This window comes from Myotis lucifugus, unplaced genomic scaffold, assembly GCF_000147115.1.
Source record: "Myotis lucifugus unplaced genomic scaffold, Myoluc2.0 scaffold_9, whole genome shotgun sequence".
Classification (NCBI taxonomy): Eukaryota; Metazoa; Chordata; class Mammalia; order Chiroptera; family Vespertilionidae; genus Myotis; species Myotis lucifugus.
The window spans coordinates 5,737,169-5,744,402 of record NW_005871057.1 but is presented as its reverse complement, the minus strand read 5'-3'; the positions used below and the strand labels follow the sequence as shown (position 1 = coordinate 5,744,402).

General features: G+C 38.4%; 1 pseudogene; it reads right to left on the bottom strand.

Annotated features, from left to right (window-relative positions):
- Positions 1–1,987, bottom strand: part of LOC102434972 — a 35,605-nt pseudogene extending 33,618 nt beyond the window's left edge.
- Between the last annotated feature and the right edge of the window lie 5,247 nt (positions 1,988–7,234).

Sequence of the window (7,234 nt, the reverse complement as noted above, 5' to 3'; positions counted from 1 at the left end):
TTCTCAACTATTGATTCCAGAACAGGTCATTCTTTAATTCAATAATAGTCACCAAATTTTTTTCAATGTTGAAAGTAGGGTTTTCTCAATACCTGCATCTATTTGTCTATGATTTCTGGATAGCAAATGGAACATGTGACAGACTATTAAAATTTATTTTCTTAAACTAACCTGAAGAATTAATTTTAGTGGCATCAAGTTTTTATCTTTTCAGCTAGAAATTTTACATTTTCTTCTTGAATTACCTAAAATGCCTATGTATAAAGATGTGTCTCAGAAAATATTCAGCATAATATGTAATATCAGTGAAGAATCCAAAAATTTTGTAACTTATAAAAATCTTTAAATATGTATTCCAAACTCTCGAGATCCAATATTTACTAAGAATTAACAATGAGTCAACTCCTGTTTTATATTTTCAGAATACCATTGATTAATTAATCACAGGGTCTGACCTCAAGATGCTTATGAGTTAAAAGGGAAATGACAATTCATTGGGCCATTAACATACAGACTTATGTGTGATATGGTAGTTATGGGATGTTCAGAATTCTGTGGAACCCAGGGGCACCAATTTCAACCCTAATGGATCATGGGAGGTTTCCTAGAGGTGACAATTTATAATTTGATTTCTAATTAGGAGAAAGGCAAATGGTATTGGTGGAAGAGTTTTGGCAAAGGGAAGGACTTCAGCAGAGCTCTCAAGGTGCATTAAACATTTTATTTCCACCTGATTTGGAATTGTGCCCATGGAGAGATAAGTCACCTTGGGTCCCTCACAATTCTGTCTGTACATCTTGTGAGCAGACCATTGACTGCTATTTTTCCCAGACTCTCTCTTCAAAGATGTACTTATAGTGAACCGCTTTGCAAGATGGAGATAGTGGCTTCGTCTGGAGAAAAGGACAGGGATGTTTAGTGTTCATTATAGTAATGTCTCATTCTGGACCTAAGTCAGGGTTTCGCTTCTGTTTACTGCATTCCACTAGATGGGTAGGCATCATGTGGCCATCTTTGAATACTCCTTTGGGAACCCAAGCTCAGAGAACTAGCTCAAATGCTGTTACTCTCACTATTGCCATTTCTGTGAGTAATGAAGTTCTTTGTCTCTGATTAGAAGTCTTTTGTCTTATGTCAGTATTTATGAAACTGGCAGTCAAACTTGTTATCTTACAAGCAGGATAAATCTCAGGCCAGTAACAGTTAAAATATCTTTATAAAATAATTTAAAAATTTTCTTTCTATTCCCTCTTCAGAGATAGATAGATAAAAGAAAATAATTATGTAACTTTGTTAGTAAGTGAATGGTTGGTAATTGATTATATAATGACTAGAGGCCCGGTGCACAAATTCATGCATGGGTGGGGTCCCGCAGCCTGGCCAGCGATATGGGCCAATCAAGGCCATCTCCTCCAGTACTGATTGGGGCTGACCACCTGGGGGAGCGACTGTTGGAGGTTGGCCAGGGGGAAGGATGTGCGAGGTTGGCCAGCCACGGGAAGTTGGCTGTGGGAGCACACTGACCACCAAGGGGCAGCTCCTGCATTGAGCGTCTGCCCTCTGGTGGTCAGTGTGCATCATAGCAACTGGTCATTTGGTTGACTGGTCGTAACAGTTGCTTAGGCTTTTGTATATATAGATTATTGTGGCTAGAACATAATTTTATTTAGATAAACAAATACTATTAGTCAGGTGAAAACTGTTTATTCAAAGTTTAATAAATATATTTGTTGGAGTACTTACTCCTGAATCCTGCTCGACTATGCCAACTGTGGGGTCCTTCTCTGCCAGGAACTGAACCTCCATGGACGCCAGGTAGTGGATGAAGAAGACATGAGAAGTCATAGGCATATAGGAGAGGCTTTATCGTAGGCCAAGTAGCCATTGCTAGTAAAGAGCTATCAGACAAAACAGTTCTTCGAAGTAGCCTCACAAAGTAGCCGTACAAGGCAGCCCTTGCTAATACAGTAGCAAACACAGAAGCCATTGCAAACACAGCAGCAGCACAAAACCATCACATAAAGCAGTCCAGGCCTACATAAAAGCAGCCTAGCCAAGCAGCCTCGCAGTGCCTAGTCAGTAAAACACTTTTATACCAACTTAGACAAAAGAAGCTTCTTGCCAAATAATGACATCAGTATTTGGGTTATAGAAAGGTACACCTGTGTGGTGCATACAGTACAATCGCTGTGTCCTTGCTTTTGCACCTGCATATGGCAACTTGGCCTTGGCATCTTGGCCTTGAACATCTAGCATACTCTGGACAAGGCCCCCACAATATTCTTTGTTAGAATGCATTTTTTTTTCACAGAATGGAGTGTTTTTGGAAAAAGTAATGGGAGCTATTATGAAATAAATGGGAACAATTATTATTGCAATTGTAACAATTTTTTCCTGCTCTGATACTTTTAAAATGAATTATCAGACATATTGCCCATAAAAATACACAACAGAAGTGAGAATTATCATGGTAAACATGGCTAAAAGGCATTATTCATCTATTTATGTTTATTGTTCACCTTTTATGTGCCAAGCACAGTTCTAGACACGAGGATTACAGAAGTAACTAGTAGACAAAATCCTTGATCTTATGGAGCCATATTTTCATGGAAGGAGAAAGATAACAAATAAGAAGACAGATAATTGTACAATGTTTTCAGAGCATTAATTAGTGATTAATGCTATGAATAAAAATAAAACATGTTCAGGATATAGAGAATGACAATAGAGAAGTGCCATTTTTTTATTCCCACCTGAGACATGTTTCTATTGATTTTTAGACAGAGGGAGAGAAATATCCTTGTGAGAGAGAAATATCAATGTGAGAGAGAAACATCCATCTGTTGCCTCCAATGTGCTCAGATGGGGATCAAACCCACAACCTAGATATGTGCCCTGACTGGGAATCAAACCCACAACCTTTAGGTGTACAGGATGATTCTTCAACTAACTACACCATCCAGCTAGGACAAATGTGCCATTTTTTTAAAAAAAGAATGATGAGAAAGGATCTCTATGAGAAAGATTTGAGCAGACAGGTTAAAAAATGTGAGCAAACAAGTTCTGCCGCATTATGAGGAAGAAGGTTATAGGCTGAGGCAACAGGCACTGTAAAACTCTAAGGCAGAAGCTTGCTTGGTGTGTTTGAGGAGGAGCTAGGGCACTGAGTGAGAGTGGTAAGAAGTGTGTTCAAAGAGTAGTAGACATTATGGAAAGCCTCTGGACTTTGAATATACCCCCCTGAGTTAAAATCTTGGTTCTACCACTTACCAGCTAAGTGGCCCTAATTCATCAGAGACACCCTAAAATAGTGAGATCAGTCACAAAGGGTGAGATTTTTATAACGCACAAATCTGTCAAAAATTAGATTCCAAACTATATGAATGTTAGCTAAAAATGAAGATGAGAAAATAGAGACTTTGGTAGAGGAATGGCCAAATGGAATGAATAGGCATTTCCGAGGAAACAAACATCCAAAATGCACAAGAAGAGATCCTTAACTTCATTAATAACCATGGATACAAATTAAAAGTAGGACCTAATTGCATTTTTACTCATAGATCTGCAAAAATTTTAATGTTAAGTGATGGCAAGGATGTAGAATCATCTTATCTGTGAGAATAATAATCTGTGAAACTGATGACATTTTTTCAAAATAATTTGGCACTATTTAATATTATTAAAAACTAGAGGCCCGGTGTCATGCACTTGGGGTGGGGGGCGGTCCCTCAGCCCGGCCTGAGCCCTCTCACAGTCTGGGAGCCCTCGGAGGATGTCTGACTGACAGCTTAGACCCCTTCCGCCCATCAGCCGGACATTCTTAGTGCTGCCATGGAGGTGGGAGAGGCTCCCGACACCGCTGCTGCACTTGCCAGCTGTGAGCTGAGTGATGCTCCCCCTGTGGGAGTGCACTCACCACCAGGGGGCAGCTCCTGTTTTGAGCGTTTGCCCCCTGGTGGTCAGTGTGCATCATAGCAACCGGTCGTTCTACCATTCGGTTGATTTGCATATTAGCCTTTTATTATATAGGATGGCAATTCTCTGGGAACCAACAATTCCAGCTTAGAGAAAATCTTGTGCAAGTGCCAAAGTGTAGGAATGTTTACTCCAATAACAACAATAAAAACCCTAAACAACTCCAATGCTCACAGGTAGATATGTGTATAAGTAGATAGTGAAAATTAGTGTTAGTGAACCATGATACATACATCTTCATGAGTGAATCTGAAAATCATAATAATGAATACAAATAGGCATAGAAAAATATATATGGCTGATATGTTAATAAAGTTAAAAACTCTAAAAATATACAATGTATTTAGTGGTGTACACATTTATGGTAAAAGCAAATAAGTTATGAAAAACCTGATTCATTATAATGCCTAGTCTGATTAGGGTAGGAAGTGAGGCATGGTGGGGTAGGACACTTCAAAGGGAGCTGACATAACATTTTATTGCAAATGTTCTGTTTCTTAAAATTTGTGGTGTGTGTAAGGGGTTTTATTGGTTTTTATATATTCATATATACGTTATGCTTCTTCTGCATGTTTGAAATATTTCAGAGGAAAGTTATTAAAGAGTAAATGAGAAAAGAAAATGTGGAGGCACTGAATATAGGCAGGAGGGATTTTTCTCTAAAGTAGCTGGAGACACGGGAGGATAATAAAGATTTTAGAAGGAGTTTTTAATAATGTGAAGTTTCTTGGCTTATGACCAAGATGGTCATGGTGTTTCCCCTGGCTTCTTCCTGAGTCTAAGCCCCTAACCTCACTTTTCATAGAGCATTTACTTTAGAAAACTTGTGACTGTAAACTCTTTCTCTGCCCCTTTGAGATGCAAATCTTAATAAAAGTCTTTAGACATTTTTACAATTCAGGGATGTCTTTCTCAAGGCCTTGGGATGTATCCCTTTGAAATGTAACCAAGAAAGATAGTGCCCTACCTTCCTATTTCTGTGGGAGAGTGGGAACCTAACTTCAATGGGCTACTTGCTCCCAGTTGTAAAATTACCTCCTGTTGGGAAGATAAGAGAAAGTTTACTTTTCCTTTGGATGAGGCCAATTAGCATACCCAGATGGCCATAAATCCCTTCACCCCAGCTCTTCAAAACCCTACCACCCATTGTTCCAGGGAGTTAAGTTCAGACTAATGTCTCTTCCCACTATTGTAAGAGTCCCCTCGCCCCCAACTCAGCGCCCTAAATCAAAACGGGTGATAGAGGCCTGGGAAGAGTGTGGAGAACATCTGCTCTAATAAGTAGAAAGCTGAAAAAAGACAAAAAAAAAATTGGCTTCAGGTGGGTGCAGGTAAGCTGATAGATTTGGTGGAAGGAGACTATGAAAGTTATATTTTGATTATAGTTTTTTAAAAGTAAAATAAGCAGGTATCTTTAGGGGGAAAATGGAGAGGGAGGGAGTATTGGCACTTTTAGGGCCGAGGAGAGCAATGACACTGGGGAATGAGAGATTGATAGCCAAGGAAATAAAGTAGGAGCTGTTGAATTCTGCAAAATATCACCAGACAACTAAGTTGTTAATAGAGAAAGGGTAAGTTTACTAGAACTTTCTCCAGTGAAGAAGTATGCCACCTTGACATAGTAATGTCAATATTATAGAAAGGAAAGGTCAGAAATGAACTAGTTATAGCTCTTAGCTGCGTAAGCGGAAGTTGTTTAGGGTGGGTCATTAAAATGGGGAGCTAATTAGCTTTAAGCCAAGTTAATAATATAATAGTTTAGGATAGGCGGACATAGAGAAACACAGGTCATGCAGTGAAGTCTTAATAAGTAAACTATGGTTGATGAGAAGCTATAATTTTAAAATTTAAACATGTGCATGAAAGGCAGAATAAAGAAAGACAGGATGGGAGTAAAAGAGAGAGGGACAAAGGAAGGGAAGAAGGAAAAATAGAAGAAAAGAATATATCCTTAACAATTAGAGAACTTATCAAGTAGATGTCCTAGCATAGTGTCCAGTACATAAAACTTAGCTGCCTACTATATTAAAGCAGACATATTAAAGGCATTTAATAAATTTCAAAGAGATTTGCAATCATAATGGTTACAAATTTAGCTATTAATCAACTCACCAATGACTACTCCAGAGGCATAATTACAATAAATTTCAGTAAATTGTATTATCTAGCATGGTTGGAAATTAAATGCTTTGGGCCGCTAGTCAGTTATTCTGGTTATGTTATAAACTGTATAATTCTTTCCATTTTAAGAATAAATGACCTTTAAAAGAATTTAAATTGTTTTACAATAAAGAAAACTGAAATTCTTGAAGTGAGTCATATTGTTATAATAAATATCTTTCAGGGTAATGTTACCAGCTAGATAAACCTTAAAAAATAAACGCCAGAGAAACCAAAACCTACTGTAGCCCTTTTTGGAAAATTAATTTCTTGTTCTACAAAGTGTCGTTTGACCTTGGAGATGCCACAGGAACTTCTATATTTAGATATAACCTTCCTAGAAATAAAATGTAGGGGGTAAGTGGAATTTGTTATGTATTACTTTCAAAAAATACTGATGAGAAGTAATCTGCTTTAGTCATCTTGGTTGGGCTTTATGGGGGATATCCTTGAATAAAATGCAAATAACTTACTCAGCAGCAGATAATTGTCAGAGTGGGATGGCTCACAGAACATCTGAGAAAACGGTGTCCTTGATGAAAGCATTGCAGGATTTCTCTGCAAGACAGGGCTTATGGTCATAAAGCTGCTTTCTTGACAGTTTTAGGTTTTCTTCAACTAACTTAATGCTCACAGGTCTTTTAGTAGGGGTGTTATAAGTGCAAGGTTTTTCTGTCAATTGTTTCCATGGCAGACAATCTAAAAACTTTCATTTTAATCTAAGCCCTGCAGCTATATATTTACTGGCAAGCTTGCAAGCTCTCTCTCTTTTTTTTTAATCTGAAAGAAACAGCATGAGGTTCTTTAGGTTAATTCCAATTCCAAACACACCACATCAGTACACCTGACGTGCTTTGCTTCTATGGTAACCCACAGTCCTGAAGTGTCCAGATGATATTTATCGTGCTCATTTCTCACTTGGTGTACAGGAGGAAGCTCGCGCAGCCTCCTAAGAGTAAAGATGATGGGGCTGGGCCAGAGTGGGCGTGGGAGGACTAGAGATAGATTGTCTGGCTTTCAATTTCCTCACTTCTCTTCCCTCCTCCAAATTGACTCTGTCTGATGAGAAGCATTTTTCTTAATGCCATAAAGATGGATC